This window comes from Budorcas taxicolor, chromosome 16 (assembly GCF_023091745.1).
Source record: "Budorcas taxicolor isolate Tak-1 chromosome 16, Takin1.1, whole genome shotgun sequence".
In the NCBI taxonomy this organism is placed as follows: Eukaryota; Metazoa; Chordata; class Mammalia; order Artiodactyla; family Bovidae; genus Budorcas; species Budorcas taxicolor.
The window spans coordinates 17,914,290-17,935,303 of NC_068925.1; the positions used below are offsets into that span (position 1 = coordinate 17,914,290).

Consider the following 21,014-nt stretch of genomic DNA (forward strand, 5'->3'; position numbering starts at 1 on the left):
TAGCAAGCCCAGAGCAAAACAGACAGATTCTGGTCTAGGTGAAGACCGTTTAACTACTGTGTCCTCTGTGCCAACTGTCTTGTGGTTTCCCCTTGGAAGCAAGATAAACTCCCCACTGAAATAATGGTTTGGATATCAAAACTTATGATCCTGCACTCTCACTAAGGGGACACATGAAAGGTCCTTACATAATGGACAAAATAAAGTGCTCCTACACTGATCACAAAATTAGTTAGCAAAGCTGAGAAGCAAACGAATGAAGGGGTTACTGTGGTTAGGGTTCCTGGAATTTCATGGTTTGAAGTTCCCATCACCACCAAAAGAGAGCTCTCTAGCTTTCTTATTGGCCTTCTCAGATAATAGGATGAAAGCAAAAGGAGGAGAGATGAGGCTGCAAAGATGCCAGCAGTTTAAAATATAAAAAATGAAGTTAAAATTCTAATCATAATTTGCTTCTGGGAATGACAGATTTCTTAGGGTCTATGTTTAAGTTAAAAGGCACAACTTCTGCCATTCAAGGAAAACTGCTAACAATGAGACCAAACTACTACTTAGTTATTAGTTTAGTCTGTGTCTTAAGGATTTCTTGGCAGCCTGGGAAATCTGGCCTGCATCAGGTAATGTGAACTCAAAGCACAAGACATACATTTGTTCTCATCAATAATCAACGGTAAATAAATTAGGAATAAGGGTGGCACTATGCAAATAAGAGCCAAGAAAGAAAAGGAAATAATCTGACTCCTTGGTCTCTGGCTCAGGTGACCAAACTGGCTGCTCCAGAAAGAGAGACTGAGCAGATCACCATTTAACAGCTTACAAAGATGTACAACACCAAAATCCAAACTACCAATCAACTAAAGGAAGTCAACCTTGAATATTCATTAGAAAGACTGATGCTGAAGCTGAAACTCCAGTACCTTGGCCGCCTGATGCAAAGAGCTAACCCACTGGAAAAGACTCTGATGCTGGGAAAGATTGAGGGCAGGAGTTAGAAAGGTCTGACAAAGGATGAGATGGTTGGATGACATCACTGACTCAATGGACATGAGTTTGAGCTAATGCCAGGAGATAGGGAAGGACTGGGAAGCCTGGAGTGCTGCAATCCATAAGGTCTCAAAGAATCAGACATGACTTAGTGAATAAACAACAACAACAATCAACCAACCAACCAAAGACACATACAAATGAAAGAACCATAGATATGTAGCATGACTTGGACCTTGTTTTATGCAAAACATAGACCTGTTTACAAAAAAACAAAAACAAACCCACAAAACATAAAGCTACTCACACACAAAAAAAACAAACAACAACTCTTTTCACTAAAGTTATCACCTCCTACAGTTTTGGATGTAAACTTGTAGTGAACTTCATGTACACCCGTGGTGGATTCATGTCAATGTATGGCAAAACCAATACAGTATTGCAGAGTAAAACAAAGTAAAAATAAAAATTAAAAAAAAAATATATCATAGATTTTACTTTACTAAAATTAAAAGTATAATGCATATGGAGAGAGTCAGGAGTTTCTGCTTTTTATTCTACACAAATGATTTGTTAATAGGTTGTAATACATGGTTTCTATATCAGTACATATAGATATGTCTCACAAATTACCTTTGCAATTACTTTTAATTCCTGTTAAGGCAGACCTTCATTAGTCTTCCTGATTTTTTAATTAAACATTAAATGTGATTCACATTCAGTTGTAATAAGAGATACTTCCTACCACTTTACAAGATGGTATCATCTTGGAAGACTACAATACTGAGTTTGTCAAAAAGTCATTTGCGCTTTTCTATCAGATGTAATGGAAAAACCTGAATGGATTTTTTGGCCAACCCAGTACAACACTACAACCAGGATACTGACAGTGCTTTAAAAATGTAGAGAACACTTCTATCTCCACAAGAATCCCTATGTCCACCTCACTTCCCATCTGCCCCTACTCCTCCCTTAGGCCTTGGAAAACTGTAATCTCCTCTCCATACTATAATTTCATCATTTCGGTAAATGTTATGTATAAATGGAATAATACAGTATTTATTTAGAATTATTTTAATGTAGCATAATTCTATGAAGATGTATTATGAGTTTTTATGTATCAAATTGTTGAAAGTATGTATTTATGTTTGTTTACCCATTCACTTGTTGAAGGACCAGTTTTTTACCCGCTAGTTTGCTGAGGTGATTCCGACATTGGCCATTACAAATAAACATGCTATAAATATTTATGAAACAATTTTGTATGAAATATAAGTTTTTATTTATCTGGGATAAATGCACAATGGCAGATCACATGTTAGTTTTATGTTCAGTTTTAAGAAACTGTCCAATTACTTTCCATGGTGGTTATGCCACTTTACATTCTCATTTATAACGTAAAAATGACCTGATTTTTGCATCCTGATCACATTTTGTATCACTGTTTAAAAAAATTAGCCATTCTGATAAGAGAGGAGTATAGTTATATTTAATTGTGCTTTTAATTTGTATTTATTGAATGGCTAATGTTGAGTATCTTCCATGGGTTTGCCATGTGCACAGAATTGTGACTGTTAATTTTATATATCAACTTTAATAAGCCATGGTACCAAGATATTTGATCAAAGACCAGTCCAGATCACATTAAAGGTACTTTTAGATGAGATTAAAATTTAAATCAAAAGACTTCATAAAGAGCAAATTACCCTTCATAATGTGGATCAACCTCTTCTATTTAGTTGAAGTTCTTTTAAAAAATTAAGCTTTCTTGACAAAGACAGATTCTGTTTCCAGGATGACTCCAGACTTGAACTGCAACATCAACTCTTCCTGCGATAAGTCTCTCAATTTCTCACTCTCTTCACCCCTCCCTCCCTCCCTCTGAAATATACTACTGTAGAAATATGCTACTGTTTCTACTTTTCTGGAGAACACTGAGTAATACAGTTCTCCTCAGTGAAATATCTATTCTGCTTGTTTCCTAATTATTCAACTCTAGAGGTTTCAGTTTTTAATATATCCTATAAACAATTTGCTGTAGAATTGTAGCTTGCAATGTTTTTCCCAGGATGTAACTTGTCTTGTCATCCATTTAACAGAATATTACACTATTTTGTTGATGAAGTCCAATTTCTCAAAGCAACAGTAACAACAAAACCCAAACTCAAAACCTAGAATTCCATATCTAATAAAACCACCCTTCATATATAGACAAAATAAAACCTTCTGTGGATAGATAAAACATGAGAAAGTTTCCAGGCATTAGAACTGAACTGCAAAAAACAGTAAATAGATGTGTGTGTGCTTAGTCTTTCAGTCATGTCTGACTCTTCATGATCTCATGGACTGTAGCCTGCCAGGCTCCTCTGTTCATGGGGCTTCTCCAGGTAGGAACACTGCAGTGGGTTGCCATTCCCTTTTCCACAGGATCTTCCAAAACTGGAGATCAAACTCAAGCCTCCTGCTTTGCAGGTGGATTCTTTACAATCTAAGCCACAGGAAAGACCCTAAAATAAAGGGAAATGACACCAAATAGAATGTTAGGTGTAGGAAGAAATGAAGGGCAAGCAAAACTTTAAAGATCACCCTTCTTGTGTTGTCTTTAATATATGTAGATGTAATATACATGAAAATCATTGCACAAAGGATGAGGACAATTAACTGTATGTATCTGCAGCAAGATTTCTCCATTTTAGGTACTAGATTAAAGGTACTGTGATACATAAAAGACAAGTTTAAAAATTTATTTTTTTATATTAAAGCACTCTTTCTTTAGATTATTATATTCATTTCAGGTATAATATAGTGATTCAATATTTTATAAATTTATTCCATTTAAATTTAGTACAAAATATCAGCTATATTCCAAGAATTACCTCTAAAGAAATCACTAAAAAGTGTATTCAGTTAAGTTCAGTTCAGTCACTGAGTCGTATCCGACACTTTGTGACCCCATGAATCGCAGCACGCCAGGCCTCCCTCTCCATCACCAACTCCTGGAGTTCACTCAGACTCACGTCCATTGAGTCAGTGATGCCATCCAGCCATCTCATCCTCTGTCGGCACCTTCTCCTCCTGCTCCCAATTCCTCCCAGCAGCAGAGTCTTTTCCAATGAGTCAACTCTTCTCATGAGGTGGCCAAAGTACTGGAGTTTCAGCTTTAGCATCATTCCTTCCAAAGAAATCCCAGGACTGATCTCCTTCAGAATGGATTGGCTGGATCTCCTTGCAGTCCAAGGGACTCTCAAGAGTCTTCTCCAACACCACAGTTCAAACGCATCAATTCTTCGGCACTCAGCCTTCTTCACAGTCCAACTCTCACATCCATACATGACTACTGGAAAAACCATAGCCTTGACTAGATGGACCTTTGTTGGCAAAGTAATATCTCTGCTTTTGAATATGCTATCTAGGTTGGTCATAACTTTTCTTCCAAGCAGTAAACATCTTTTAATTTCATGGCTGCAGTCACCATCTGCAGTGATTTTGGAGCCCAAAAAAATAAAGTGTGACACTGTTTCCCCATCTATTTCCCATGAAGTGATGGGACCAGATGCCATGATCTTCGTTTTCTGAAAGTTGAGCTTTAAGCCAACTCTTTCGCTCTCCTCTTTCACTTTCATCAAGAGGCTTTTTAGTTCCTCTTCACTTTCTGCCATAAGGGTGATGTCATCTGCATATCTGAGGTTCTTGATATTTCTGCCGGCAATCTTGATCCCAGCTTGTGTTTCTTCCAGCCCAGAGTTTATCATGATGTACCCTGCATAGAAGTTAAATAAGCAGGGTGACAATATCCAGCCTTGACGTACTCCTTAAGTCAATAGAGTGAATAAACTACAGCAGTTAAAAAAAAAAAAGAAAAAAGTGGATAACTCAAGAAAGAACCCAATAGTAGGACAGAAGGATAAGGAGACAGGATTGGGCAAGCAGGAAATAGTAAAACAGACCTCAACCCAACCATTTATATTAATTTTATTTATAATTAATGATCTAAATATTCCAAGTGGTGGTGTCATCCCATTGTCACCCTGCTTTTAACTTATATGCAGAGCACTTCATGTGAAATGCCTGGCTGGATGAAGCACAAGCTGGAATCAAGATTGCCTGGACAAACATCAACAACCTCAAATATGCAGATGACAACCATCCTTATGACAGAAAGCAAAGAACTAAAGATACTCTTGATGAGAGTGAAAGAGGAGAGTGAAAAATTTGGCTTAAAACTCAATATTCAGAAAACTAAGATCATGGCATCAAGTCCCATCACTTCATGGCAAACAGATGGGGAAACAATCAAAACAGTGACAGACTTTATTATGAGAGGCTCTAAAATCACTGCAGATGGTTCCTGCAGCCATGAAATTGAAGGACACTTGCTCCTTGAAAGAAAAGTTATGACAAATCTAGATAGCATATTAAAAAGCAGAGACATTACTTTGCCGACAAAGGTCTGTCTAATTAAAGTTTTGTTCTTTTCAGTAGTCACGTATGGATGTAAAAGTTGCACTATAAAGAAAGCTGAGTGCCAAAGAATTGATCCCTTTAAACTGTGGTGTTGGAGAAGACTCTTGAGAGTCCCTTGGAATGCAAGGAGATTCAACCTGTCAATCCTAAAGGAAATCAGTTCTGAATATTCATTGGAAGGACTGATGCTGAAGCTGAAACTCCAATACTTTGGCCACCTGATGCAAAGAGTTGACTCACTTGAAAAGACCCAGATGATGGGAAAGATTGAGGGCTGGAGGACAAACGAATGAAAGAAGATGAGATGGTTGTATGGCATCACTGATGCGATGGACATGAGTTTCAGTAGTCTCCAGTATTTGGTGGTGGACAGGGAATACTGGTGTGCTGCTGTCCATAGAGTCACAAAGAGTAGGACATGACTGAGCGACTGAACTGAACTGAGCAACTAAGCACAGAACTCATATCCAATAATTATAGAATATTTATTCTGTACCCATACTTCTCATCAGAATAGACCATATACACCAGTCTCAAATATATAAATACTAGAAAGTATTTTCTCTGAAAATATTAATTTTAAAATAAAAATTGATTATTAAAGGCATTTAGAAATATCCTATATATTTGGACATTTAGAAATCATTTGTAAAATTCATGGATCAAATGGGCTTATCAGGAGGTGCTGGTAATAAGGAACCCACTTGCCAATTCAGGAGAGGTAAGAGATCCAGGTTCAGTCCCCAGGTCGGGAAGATCCCTTGGAGGAGGGCATGGCATGCCACTCCAGTGTTATTGCCTGGAGAATCCCATGGACAGAGGAGCCTGTTGAGCTACAGTCGATTGGGTTGCAAAGAGTCAGACATGAATGAAGCAACTTAGCATGCATGCATGGACCAAAAATGCAATCACAGAGATAATTATAAGATATTTTGAAATTAATTATATTAAAATCTCAACATATCTGCATTTGTGGAACTATAATAGTGATTAGAGAGAAACTTATAGAATAAATGATCACATATAAAAATGTAAAAATAAATAATCTCATAAAAATAAATGGAAGTTGAGTAATTTAAATCTGATGCAATTAGTAAGAAGGAAATAGTAGTCATAAGAGCACAAACAAAAGAAAAAGCACAACAGTAATAGGAGAAACAGCAAAAAATAAATAAAAATAATTCTCGAATAGGCACATTAGCAAGACCAAGTAAGAGAGGAAACAAGTAAGAGTATAAATTACCTACATCAGAAATTAAAGATAGAATATAAATAATGATCTTTGCATAAACAATAAAAGGTAATTAAAGGGTTTCATGCCCAACTCTATGCCAAGAAATGGAACAATCTTGAAAAGCCACAACTTGCCACACTTGTCACAGAATTTCCCTCTGCAAATTAAAGAAGCTCTCAAAGCCCCTATGCTTTCAGAGCTGACTTTGCTCAAATGTGTTTGGAAGAGTTGATAGCAACCCTATATGATATCTAATTTATAAATCAGAGAAGAAGCAAACTTGCTGACTCATTTTGTGAAGGCAGAATAACACTGACATAGAAACATGAATATTACAGCTTGCATTGCATCCCATAAAAGATATGTTCAAGTCCTAACTCTTGGTACCTTTGAAGATGACCTTATTTGAAATCAGGGTGTTTGTGGATGTAAATGCTGCTGCTGCTGCTAAGTCACTTTAGTCATGTCCGACTCTGTGTGATCCCATAGTCGGCAGCCCACTAGGCTCCTCTGTTCCTGGGATTCCCCAGGCAAGAAGACTGGAGTGGGTTGCCATTTCCTTCTCCAATGCATGAAAGTGAAAAGTGAAGGTGAAGACGCTCAGTCATGTCCGACTCTTAGCGACCCCATGGACTGCAGGCCATGAGGCTCCTCCTCCATGGGATTTTCTAGGCAAGAGTACTGGAGTGGGTTGCCATTGCATGTAAATTAATTAGTCTAAACTTATACCAATTAGGGTGGTCCTTAATCCATGGGACTTATCTCTCTATAAGAAGAGAAGACACTGACTCATAAGGAGAGAAGACCACATGACTACGGAGGCAGAGATGGAAGACTAGTGGAGAGTCACAAACACTTGAGTTGGAAATGTCAATTACTTCACTGTGAATATTAAATACCTATGGTGATGAAATGGCAAAGGTAGAGGAGAAGAGGATGGGAATATATGATACAGAATATCAATACTAAATATTCTCTGAAAATGGAGAGGTTCAAAAGATGCAAAGCTTGAGTGTTAGAAATAGATTAGTATAATTAGGGTGACAATAACTAGAATTTACTGAAAAGTTTACATATGCTTAACACTGTATAGGCAAGCAGAAAATCATTAAGACATTCAATGAAACCTCTTTATATTGTACAAAATTAATAAATAATTAGGTAAAGAACTAATAAAACCGAGAAACAGCTTTGAAAGTGAAAGTGAAAGTTGCTCAGTCGTGTCCAGTTCTTTGCAACCCTATGGACTTTACATTTCATGGAATTCTCCAGACCAGAATACTGGAGTGGGTTGCCCTTCTTTCCCTTCTCCAGGGGATCTTCCCAACTCAGGGTCAAACCCAGGTTTCCCACATTGCAGATGGATTATTTACCAGCTGAGCCATCAGGGAAGTCCAAGAATACTGGAGAGGATATCATGTCCCTTCTCCAGCGGATCCTCCTGAGCCAGGAATTGAACAGGGGTCTCCTGCATTGCAGAAGAATTCTCTACCAACTGAGCTATCAAAACATATTTCATTTATGATTTCCCCCTCGCCAAAGGCTTTAGATTGACTTTTAATATTTGAATACACTCAAAAAATCTTCACTTAATGCATTCTTTTTGTCAAATACAGCTTGGGAAATATGGTGGGTCCACGGAACCACCATTAATTGAGGTTTATTTGAGTGCATTCAAATATTAAAAGTCAATCTAAAGCTTTTTTGGAAGAATCATAAATGAAATACATTTTCACATTATTATAAGTTTGTTTAACATTTTTTCCCAGTGTTATCATACACATAAAGCTGTAAACAGTGCAACAGGATAAAAAGTATCCTGTATTTTAGTTTTTATAAATTCTACAGCAAGAGGCAGGAGAGTGGAAGAATGTGTATAGTCGTAGTTACTTATATTTTTGAAGTCTTGTTTCTTCTTGAAAGTGATGCCCAAATATTATAAATTTCTCAAGAGGCCATTTTATAACAAGGAACTCTTGTATTTACCTATAAAAATCCAGTGTCAGATGTGTAATCTATTGTAGTGAAGATCAGAGAGACTAGATGTGCTGTCAGACAATATCTGTGGTGGTGAGGATGAATGGATAAAAGTCTCTTGGAATTTTTTTTTTGTCAGTTATTTCCAAGTTTTTCTTACTTGTATCTGACAGTGTTATAAATCCATTCATCCTGTTAAAGCTTTTGTGGAAAATTACTTGTTAAAACTACCACTCAACTTTGATAAGTAAGAGTACTTTTATTAATAACACTTTATAATAGCCTTTTGTTTCAAAACATGATGCACTTTGTCAATTTTTAAATAGTAATGACTTTGTGGTCTTGGCTTTTTGACTAATTCATCATATTCATTGAATGATTATTACGTTTGGGAGGTATAGAGATGCCCACGATATTCTAAGCAATTGATCAAAACTTCTTTAAAGGGAAATAAAAGACATTATTTTGATGAAATGCAACATTATAAAATATACCCACCTTATGGTGACTGGCCTCTTTCATTTCTTTTTTCTTGTTCACTTCTCTGCTATAAATCTGCAAATAAATGGATAGGAGCAGCTTTTACTCTATATGGTTTTGAATTAGCTACATAATTCTTAAGTAGAAACATTACTTAAAGAACAATTCTTTTCCCTCCCTAAACATACCAAAATTTCGATTATAAGGTATGTGAACTTTTACACTATTTTAAATCTTGTGTGTGTGTGTGTGTGTGTGTGTGTGTGTGTGTTCAGTTGCTCAGTCAAGTCTGACTCTTTTGCAACCCTAAGGACTGTAGCCAGGCAGGCTCCTCTGTCCAGGAGATTTTCCAGGCAAATCCAGAGTTGCCATTTCCTGCTTTAGAAGATCTTCACCACCCAGGGATCAAATCCACATCTGTGTCTCCTGCATTGGCAGATGGATTCTTTAAAACTTCTATTTTATTAACTATACTAATCAAGTATTTTACTGTGTGTGTTAATTGCTTAATGTGTCCAACTCTTTGTGACCCCATGGACTGTAGCCCTCAAGGCTCCTCTGTCCATGAAATTCTCCAGGCAAGAACACTGGAATAGGTTGACATTTCCCACCCCAGGGGATCTTCCGGACCCAAGAATTGAACCCGGATCTCTCACATTGCAGGCAGATTCTTTACCATGTGAGCTACCAGGGAAGCATCAGATGAATATCAAGTACATCTCATGCCTGCTGATAAGCTATGTTGAAAAAGAAGTATGTCTATAACCTTCTCACTGGTAAGCAGAGGCTGTAGGCAACATGAACCAAAGTGAAGTAAAAGCTTAGTAATTCAAGCTGTTCTCTACACTGTAAGCAGGTCTCCAACCAAAGTGGAAAGCTTCTGTATTAGTGACATAATAAAGCTGATAAACAGCTGCCAGATCTCTGAGTAGACCAGAGACCGCAAAGTAATTGCACCTATGGGCAAAGTTTTATTCACAGTCTCATCAGAAATGTTGTAAAAGTCACTCTACCAGTTTCTAGCACATGGATGAATCACATTTAGGACCCAAGAATAAAGGAAGAAAAACATGGCCAGGCTTATGGCCACCACCACTCATCCTCTCCAGAAGGTAAATAGTCACAGGGGTAAATTTGCAATTGCTCTGATTCCAAATCAACAGGAACAAAATTCAACTGACTGGCAAGTTCAATAACCTTCTGTGGAGCTTGAATATTGTTGCTGCATATATAAACATGCCAGATAGCATCCTTAGATCTTAAAGGAAGGGCCCAAGCTGTTGCTCAGTTGCTAAATCATGTCCGACTCTTTACCACCTCATGGATTGCAGCATGCCAGTCTTCCCTGTCTTTCAGTATCTCCTGGAGTTTGCTCAAACTCATGTCCACTGAGTCAGTGATGCTATCCAACTATCTCATCCCCTGTAGCCCCCTTCTCCTCTTGCCCTCAATCTTTCCCCGCATCAGGGTCTTTTCCAATGTGTTGTCTCTTTACATCAGGTGGCTAAATATTGCAGCTTAAGCATCAGTCCTTCCAATGAACATTCAGGGTTTATTTCCTTTAGGATTGACTGGTTTGATTTCCTTGCTGTCCAAGGGAATCTCAAGAGTCTTCTCTAGCACCACAGTTTGAAGCATCAATTCTTTGACACTGAGCCTTCTTTATGGTCCAACTGTCATATCCATACATGACTACTTGAAAAACCACAGCTCTGACTAGATACACATTTTTGTAAATTGATGTCTCTGCTTTTTAATATTCTGTCTAGGTTTGTTATAGCTTTTCTTCCAAGGAGCAAGCATTTTTTAATTTCAGGGCTGCAGACACTCTCCACAGTGATTCTGGAGTCCAAGAAAATAAATTTTGTTACTGTTTCCATTGTTTCCTCTTCTATTTGCCACGAAGTGATAGGACCAGATGCCCAAGCTGAGACAACATTAAATCCTTTCACAATCAAAGAGTCCAGGAATAATGAAGCCAAATATTCCACATTGGATGTTGGGTATTAGTTTATCCTCATGTTATTGCTCATATCAATCAAAATTCACCCATAGCAGATGTCTAGGTCCCACAGTAAGGTGTAATGTTCCTATATATAACAACAACATTCTATTTGATATGATTTGATTTGATTTGATCAACTTCTCTGTGAGTGGTATCTACCATATGAGGATAAAATTCAGCAGAAAATTTAGGATTTCTGCTTCCTATGACTACATCATGATAGTCATATCTAATAAGTCAAATAGTCAGGGACTTAGCTAAATTTCTATTGCCAATGACACCTATAGTGGCCTTCCTTGAATCCTTCTTTTTTTTCTTTTTTGCCATGCCCTGTGGCATGTGGGATCTTAGTTCCTTGAACAGGGATCAAACCGGTGTTTCCTGCATTGGAAGCATAGAGTCTCAACTGGACCACCAGCAAAGTCCCTTCCTTGCATCTTTGATACCATTTTTTCCCCTGAGGCCAAAGAGTTTTTCTAAGGCTCTTGTGGTTTCCCATCAATGTTTCATTCCTTGATACAGACTCTTCCAAGATCACCAGGGATATCTCCAGAATCTGGTTAAAGCAAAGATTCTGTTTGAGTGAGTCTGCAGTGAGGCCGAAGAATCAGCATTTTTAATAAGGTGATGCCAATGCTGCTTGTATGCGGGCTCCTCTTTGAACAGCAAGGCCCTCTATACCCTCTGACTTGCCCTTTTCTATGATGCCCCTTGTCAGTTTCTCCCTTCTCTCTGAGTCACATCAGAAAATTAGATCATGGCATTTCAGAAGCTGTCCATGGCTGATGATCCCCCTCAGAGAATGTGAAAATGTAGAGACAGTAGTTTGGCTCAAGCAGTGTAAGGCAAAGTGTACATTTTCTGTGTAGTGATGAAGTAAAAACAAACTTGACAGCAGATGAAATGAGTATTTTATGGACATGCAATGGAAAAGAGAAATATTTAAGTATTAGTGGTTCAGTCATGTCTGACTCATTGCAACCCCATGGACTGTAGCCTGCTAGGCTCCTCTTACCATGGGATTTCCCAAGGATTCTTAGGCAAGAATACTGGAGTGAGTAGCCATCCCCTTCTACAAGGGATCTTCTCAACCCAGGGACTGAATCCAGGTCTCCTCCATTGCAGGCAGATTCTTTACTGTCTGAGCCCCCAGGGAAGCCCAGAAATGTTTAAGGGAGAGAGATAAAATAAGAGAGAGAAGAAAACAATATTAAAGAAATGGGATGAAGCACAAAGGCAATTTCTGTAGCTGAATATCTTGACAAGCCATTCAAGAAATACCTGGGAAGTCCCATCCCTAGAAATTTTGCTCTGTAATTGTGTTCTCCTCTCTTGCTGCTGTGGTCACCAGCTTTAGAAAACAATCCATTGTGAATATTTTTACATTTCTTTAAGGCCCAGGCTTTCTGACCCAAGAGCACTGGCAAGCTTGATTAAAGGATGATTGTGCAGAGGCTCTATATTGTATATTGTTCCAAACAAACTATGGGGATTAGACTCATCTGACCTGGAGACGCTTGCTCAGATTCTAGGACACTAAAAATCTAGGACCTTCCTAACACTCTCCCCAGAAAACATTTATTTTATTTTGTTTTGCTTTTTTTGCAACTCAAAGTGAAGGACTTTCTTTCAACCAGGGGAGGTTGGGCCCCATAGACTGTCTTCTACAAGTTCTAAATCACACAACATTAAGATTCTTACAGATTTCCCTGGTGGCTCAGTGGTAAAGAATCCATATGCCAATGCAGGAGACATGGGTTTGATCCCTGAGTTGGGAAAATCTTACCTGGCTCAGAACAACTAAGCCAGTGAACCATAACTGGTAAGTCTGTGATTTACAGCCCAGAAGCCGCAACTACTGAGACCACATACCTAGAACCATGCTTCCCAACAAGAGAAGACACTGCAATGAGAAGCCCGTGCACAGCAACTAGAGAGAAGACCCTGCTTGCTGAAAATAGAGAAAAACCCACCCAGCAATGAAGACTCTGCACATTCAAAAATAAATATATAAAAACTTAAGGAAAAAGATTCTTGAGCTGCAGGAACTAGCGAACATTTGGCTGACACTGTACCCCTCCATCGGCATCAGGGCTCCAGGAAATACCACTGCGATTCCCTATGAGAATTAAACTTTTCTAGACCAGGGATTAAATGGTTTCTGTCACCACACACTCATACAATTTCACACAAACAGTTATCAACCACCTGCACAGAGAAGTTCTACCCCGGTTTCTCACTCTGTAGTGCCTGTTTCACTGTTTCCTGGACTCTGACACTCTAGGTCCCATCACCTAGACTTTGCTTCACTCTTCTGACCCAGGTCCACTGTGACCCCCAGCATTAAGTGCCCTGTTCTTCACTATGACCAACACAATCCTGTGGTTATGAATATCAATTCTTTGCAGTCTGCTTCTAAACCCTGATTTTAGTCAAATGTCCAAGACCTGAATGTGTTAGGTACATCTCTGAAAGACATATTCTCTAGTAACTTAGAAGCATTTAATCTCAGAAAATGCAAAATTAGGTGAAATTCATTTTAAGAACTGTTGAAGCTGCTCAGAACATATTTCAAGTATATTTGCTTTCATAAGACTAGTCAAACTCTAAATGGATTATATTTTACTTATTGCAAGTATTTATTCATAGTACAAGAATGACTGTAATGATTTCATTGAAATTATTTTAAGCTTATCTCATCATGCACATAATGTTCTGAAATGTGCATTTATATACTACAGTAATAAAGAACACAATATAATATATACTAATACATATCTCCAAAATCACTGCAGATGTTAATTGCAGCCATGAAATTAAAAGACGCTTACTCCTTGCAAGGAAAATTGTGACCAACCTAGATAACATATTCAAAACACAGACATTACTTTGCCAACAAAGGTCCGTCCAGTCAAGGCTATGGTTTTTCCAGTAGTCATGTATGGATGTGAGAGTTGGACTGTGAAGAAAGCTGAGCACTGAAGAACTGATGCTTTTGAACTGTGGTTTTAGAGAAGACTCTTGAGAGTCCCTTGGACTGCAAGGAGATCCAACCAGTCCATTCTAAAGGAGATCAGTCCTGGGATTTCTTTGGAAGGAATGATGCTAAAGCTGAAACTCCAGTACTTTGGCCACTTCATGCGAGGAGTTGACTCATTGGAAAAGATTCTGATGCTGGGAGGGATTGGGGGCAGGAGGAGAAGGTGACAACAGAGGATGAGATGGCTGGATGGCATCATCGACTTGATGGGCATAAGTTTGGGTAACTTTGGGAGTTGGTGATGGACAGGGAGGCTTGGTGTGCTGCAGTTCATGGGGTCACTAAGAGTCGGACATGACTGAGTGACTAAAATTAATTAAACTGAATACATATCACAGGGAAAGCTATGCCTGTGAATAGGCTGATTATCCTATTCTTGTGACCGAGTTTGACTCCTAAAACACTCTATGATTAGTTATCTATTTCTCATTAAGTGAAAACAGAAGACTAAACTTGGATCTAAAATGGAAAATACAACCCACAGGCTGAAATTTTATTATAACAGATGTAAGATGCCTTAGTTTAAATCAGTAATATGCCAACAAGGGTTTTAGGATAAAACCAGTAATGGAGCATAAACATGAATTGGATACAAAGGTAAAAGTGAAAAGAAGTACACAATTTGTGGAAAAGATAAACCTGAAAATGACTACAATCTTATATGATTTATATTACCATTAAATTTAATGACAAGTGATACTTGCTGTGAAATGGATGAGCTAGAAAATTCGACTTTGCCTGAAATTCACTATGGGCAAAACCTGATAACTCATAATCTTCTCCAGATAAAGTTGTATTTATTCAAGCTGTACCTTTTCTCCGAATTCAAATCCTTTTTGGCTGTACTAAGTGTTCTTATATCTTTTTAGTTTGAATTAAGTCTTTTTAACTTTTCCAAAAATTCTTTTTAAGCATCAGGTATACCAAGGTATAGTAATTTTGTAATATATTTTAGTTAAAAATCTTTTATCTGTGAAAGAGATAAGGGTAATATTAGAGTATTATATATTATGCATGTTCTATCTCCATTATTTAGCACAGTATTAGCGTTTTTCACACTGTTCTCAGAATAATTTCAAATCTTCAGAAACGAGAAATCAATAAAGACTCACCTCAGTTCAGTTCAGTCACTCAGTCGTGTCCGACTCTGCGACCCCATGAATTGCAGCACACCAGGCCTCCCTGTCCATCACCAACTCCCAGAGTTCACTCAAATTCACGTCCATCAAGTCAGTGATGCCATCCAGCCATCTCATCCTCTGTCGTCCCCTTCTCCTGCCCCCAATCCCTCCCAGCATCAGAATTTTTCCAATGAGTCAACTCTTCGCATGAGGTGGCCAAAGTACTGGAGTTTCAGCTTTAGCATCATTCCTTCCAAAGAAATCCCAGAGTTGATCTCCTTCAGAATGGACTGGTTGGATCTCCTTGCAGTCCAAGGGACTCTCAAGAGTCTTCTCCAACACCACAGTTCAAAAGCATAAATTCTTCGGTGCTCAGCTTTCTTCACAATCCAACTCTCATATCCATGCATGACTACTGGAAAAACCATAGCCTTGAGTGGACGGAACTTTGTTGGCAAAGTAATGTCTCTGCTTTTGAATATGTTATCTAGGTTGGTCATAACTTTCCTTGCAAGGAGTAAGCGTCTTTTAATTTCATGGCTGCAATCACCATCTACTCTGATTTTGGAGCCCCCTCAAAATAAAATCTGACACTGTTTCCACTATTTCCCCATCTATTTCCCATGAAGTGATGGGATCAGATGCCACGATCTTAGTTTTCTGAATATTGAGCTTTAAGCCAACTTTTCACTCTCCTCTTTCACTTTCATCAAGAGGCTTTTTAGCTCCTCTTCACTTTCTTCCATAAGGGTGGTGTCATCTGCATATCTGAAGTTATTGATATTCCTCCCAGCAGTCTTGATTCCAGCTTGTGCTTCTGCCAGCCCAGCGTTTCTCATGATGTACTCTGTATAGAAGTTACATAAGCAGGGTGACAATATACAGCCTTGATATACTCCTTTTCCTATTTGGAACCAGTCTGTTATTCCATGTCCAGTTCTAACTGTTGCTTCCTGACCTGCATATAATCTCTTTAAAATTTCTTATAGTTATTGTCACAAGAAATTATATTACTGCAAAATCTACAGTACAGCACTGATCCTTGATTATCTGAATAAAAAGTATATTCAATGTTAAAACTGATAAATGTTTAAAAATACTACAAATGGTTAGAAATGATCTATGACAAAAACTTTATAAAGATTTCCCTTGGGCTTTTCACAGAAAAATTACCAAATTAATACAATGTGATTAGACAAAAGTAGGAAAACCACTTCCTAAGTTAAATAAGTTTATACTATCAAGATCTAAGAAAAATTAGAATAAATTGTTATCTTAAAGGTATTTTTCTTATAACTAAGTCTCTATAATAAAAGATTACAGTTATCACATGAATATTTTTGTTTATTTTTAAGGAATAAATGTAGGCATGCTTTTTTTTCTTTAATATCAAATGTATTTATATCATTTTCTCTTTTTTGTATCTATCTAAATTTATCCTAAATTGCTATGACATTGAGTTACACTTGTTTATTTAAATATTAATATGGTTTTTGTTGTTAATAAATTATTACCATTCTTATAATTCTAATAATCTCATGATCCTGATGTGAAAATATTAAGTCCGTAATAATTTTAACTTAGCCTATGTATTTATTGGTGTTTTACTTTCAAAATGAATCCTTTATTTCTCTTTATCCTATATTTGCATGTAAAATGCTTAAATTATATATCAAACTTTTGTTATTTATACCTGTAAATTTGGAGCATAATGCATGTGGATGAACACATCAGATTAAAGAATGCAGTGCAAATATACTGCTTTGATCAAGTAAGATTATATTATATGTTAATTTCATATTATTACATGTTATTTATGATATATACTTATTGACAGGGCATCAAAAATAAGCTTCAGTATTCTCTAAAAACATACTGGAAGATAATAAAGCATTTTCCATTACATTCCAAATTTATCATACTACAATCTGTTTTAAAAGAGGTCCTGATTAAATGTCTTATGTTAGATTGTTCAATTATTACACCAAAAAATGTAACTCTAGTTTGTCAGGGAGATTCTTACTTTCAAGAGCCAAGCATGTTTATAATTGAATTCTTCTTGATTTTGAAAATAAAATGTCAATGAATACATAGGCTAAGTTAAAGTCATTATTGAATTAATAGTTTTGCATTAGAATCATGAAATTATTAAAATTATAAGAATAACAACATAAAAATAGATTTATATGAATGACAACGTGCGAAGAATGTTCAAACTATGGCACAATTGTACACATTTCACAAGCTAACAAAGCAATGCTCAAATTCTCCAAGCTAGGCTTCAACAGTACATGAACTGAGAACTTCCAGATGTTCAAGCTGGATTTAGAAAAGGCAGAGGAACCAGAGATTAAATTGCCAACATCCATTGGGTCATGAAAACTGAAGAAAATTCCAGAGAAACCTCTACTTCTGCTTCATTGGCTACACTAAAGCTTTTGACTATGTGGATCACAACACACTGTGGAAAATTCTTCAGGAGATGGGAATACCAGACCTGCCTCCAGGAAACCTATATGCAGGTCAAGAAGTAACAATTAGAACTGGACATGGAATAACAGACTGGTGTCAAATTGGGAAATCAGTATGTCAAGGCTGTATATTGTCATCCTGCATATTTAACTTATATTCAGAGCACATCATGTGAAGTGCCAGGCTGGATGAAGCACAAGTTGGAATCAAGATTTCTAGGAGATATATTGATAACCTCAGATATGAAGATGACACCACCCATATGGCAGAAAGTGAAGAGGAACTAAAGACCCTCTTGATGAAAATGAAAGAGGAGAGAGAAAAAGCTGGTTTAAAATGAAACTTTCAAAAAACAAAGATCATGGCATCTGGTCCCATCACTTCATGGCAAATAGATGGGGGAAACAATGGAAACAGTGACAAACTTTATTTTCTTGGGCTCCAAAATCACTGCAGATGGTGAGTGCAGTCATGAAATTAAAAGTAGCTTGCTGGTTGGAAAAAAAAAACCAAAACTATGACAAAACTAGACAGCATATTAAAATGCAGAGACATTTCTTTGCCAAGAAATTTCTACATAATCAGTGCTATAGTTTTTTCAGTAGTCATGTATGGATGTGAGAGTTGGACTATGAAGAAGACTAAGCACCTAAGAACTGATGTTTTTGAACTGTGGTGTTGGATAAGATTCTAGAGAGCCCCTTGGACTGCAAGGGGATCAAATCAGTCAATCCTAAAGATCAGTCCTGGGTGGTCACTGGAAGGACTGACATTGAAGCTGAAGCTCCAATACTTTGGCCACCTGATGTGAAGAGCTGACTCACTGAAAAAGATCCTGATGCTGTGGAAGACTGAAGGCAGGAGGGGAAGAGGACGACAAAGGACGAGATGGTTGGATGGTATCACCAACTCAATGGACATGAATTTGAGCAAGGTCTAGGACTTGGTGTTGGACAGGGAAGCCTGGAGTGCTGCAGTCCATGGAGCTGAAAAGAGCTGGACATGACTGAGTGACTAAACAAAGAATGATAATCAGAATTCACGGGAAAACTAGAAAAAGCTAGGAACAAAACAAAGAACTAGAAAACAAACTATGGAAGAAAAATTTCCCTTCTATACATAGTATAAACAACCCTGAAGGATGGAACTTATCCTCTCTATATTCTAGTTGAATTATAAATAAAATTTGGTATCACAATATTTACAGTAGCTTCAACTGGATTCATTACTTTTTTGTTTACATCACATGAGCATTCTGTGTATGCTCTGTATATATAAAGCTGCATATATTTGTACATATGACAGAACTCAATTTATGTGTTTAGTTCCTCAGCTGTGTTTTTGCATCATAATTACAAATAAGGTTTAATATTTAGCAAATTTGCTTAATAAATGTAAAAACAAAAATTCCCTAAAGCCACACTACTATATAGCAATTAAATTTCTGAATGTTAGCATTTATTTTGAAAATTTCTTTTAAAGGCAGCTTTAACAAATTTAAAATTTACTGAATTATTTGATGCATATGTTCTTCCTTAGTGAAAGCATCATATTAGTAACAGAAATATGTAGAAATTATCAATAATCATTTATGAGACAGAACCATCTTGTCAGTTCATATTAGTTTATATATTGTTGTGTTGGTAATGAGTGTGAAAGTAAGAATTAAATGACTTAATTAAAATAAATTTTGAAATCCTACTTTAATATAAAATCTGCCTGTTTGAACTTAAAAAATGTTTGTTCTATGATAAAGTTTTTCTCATATATGGATACAGCATTGCCATTGTAATTCTGGTCTTGACACTGATCTAAGACTTAGACTGCATTCTCTACTCTTTTCAAACACTCGTCTGGTTTCTGTTTAGTCGTCAATAAAAATCAATGAGGTAACAGAAATCACTTGCTCAGGTCGAAACTTTTTAAGTTTCTACTTGGAAAATCTTTGCACAAATCTTAAAGTACTGTTGGAAGAAATTAATGTTCTCCATGCCAGCTAATTTATGTATAAAGTAACTAGTCTGGGATTTATCCATTATATAATGGTCTATCACTGTATCTCCTGGTCAATATTTCCCAATTTCAGTACACTTGGGTTCCTCATCTTGTCTCCTCCTACCAGCAAGATTTACTCTACAACTCCTTGTTACATTTTCATTCTCATGAAATAGAAGTGAAAGAGTTAGTTTTTCAGTCATGTCCAACTCTTTGTGACCCCATGGGGCTGCCTGTCACTCTCCTCTGTCCATGGAATTCTCCAGGCAAGTATACTGAGTGGGTTACTATTTCCTTTTCCAGGGGATCTTCCTGACTCCAGGGGTCGAACCCAGGTTTTCTGCATTGCAGGTGGGTTTTTTACCATCTGAGCCGCTAGAGAAGCCTTTCATTCTCATACTCTTATCCAATGCCTAATATGCCAATAAGATCATTTTTTAAAAGGGGTAAAAAGCACTTTTATATATTTATATATTAAAAGGGTTCCAAATATAAGATTGCTATGAAATAAGGCATACAATTTGAATCTTCATTTTATTTGTCTACAAGATCGACTTCTATTGATGACTCCTACCTGTCCCTAGTGCTCTCTTCCCTTGGCCAATGGCACAAAATGACTCTGATGCTCGCGCTAACTCAGCGATAGTCTTTACTGGTCCCTGTTCTTCAATCCAAGCCAAGAATTGTTTCTGTTCAGGTTTTTACTCTCTATTTCAAGTCATTATTATGCTATTCTTGAATTACTGCGAATCTTTCAAGACAATTTTCCTTGTCTCTGGCATTTTCCCTCTCTGAAATCATATTCTCTTAGCAACTTTGCTTGTTACTGTGTGTACACCTTAACTTACGACTTATGACACAGTATTGCAATTGTCAATTCAGTTGTCTTGTTTTACATCTAGACAGTAAATTCATTAAAAACAAGATTATCTTCTTCAACACTGTATTACTAGCTCATTGTAAAATGTGTAAAACATATGATAAGCAAAATACAATTTTCAGTAAACAACCCCCTTGATCTGCTATTTAGATTGCCATCTTGTGTTTTTCAGTGTTTATTTATCAGAACACCATAATTATCCAATGGTTCCACTGATTAATCAACCACACACCATTAGCAAAGACGGGCCATGGATTTTTGTACCTATCATCATAATGAACTTGTTCTCACAGAAACTGTTAATGTAATGTTACTATTAACTAACAATTTCTTCTATTATTTATTGTTAATAAGCAGAAAGT

The 21,014-nt window shown here is 37.0% G+C and overlaps 1 pseudogene; it reads right to left on the minus strand.

The window, feature by feature from the left end:
- Positions 1 to 9,859: 9,859 nt before the first annotated feature.
- LOC128061760 (metalloreductase STEAP2-like) lies at positions 9,860 to 20,573 on the minus strand (annotated as a pseudogene).
- Between the last annotated feature and the right edge of the window lie 441 nt (positions 20,574 to 21,014).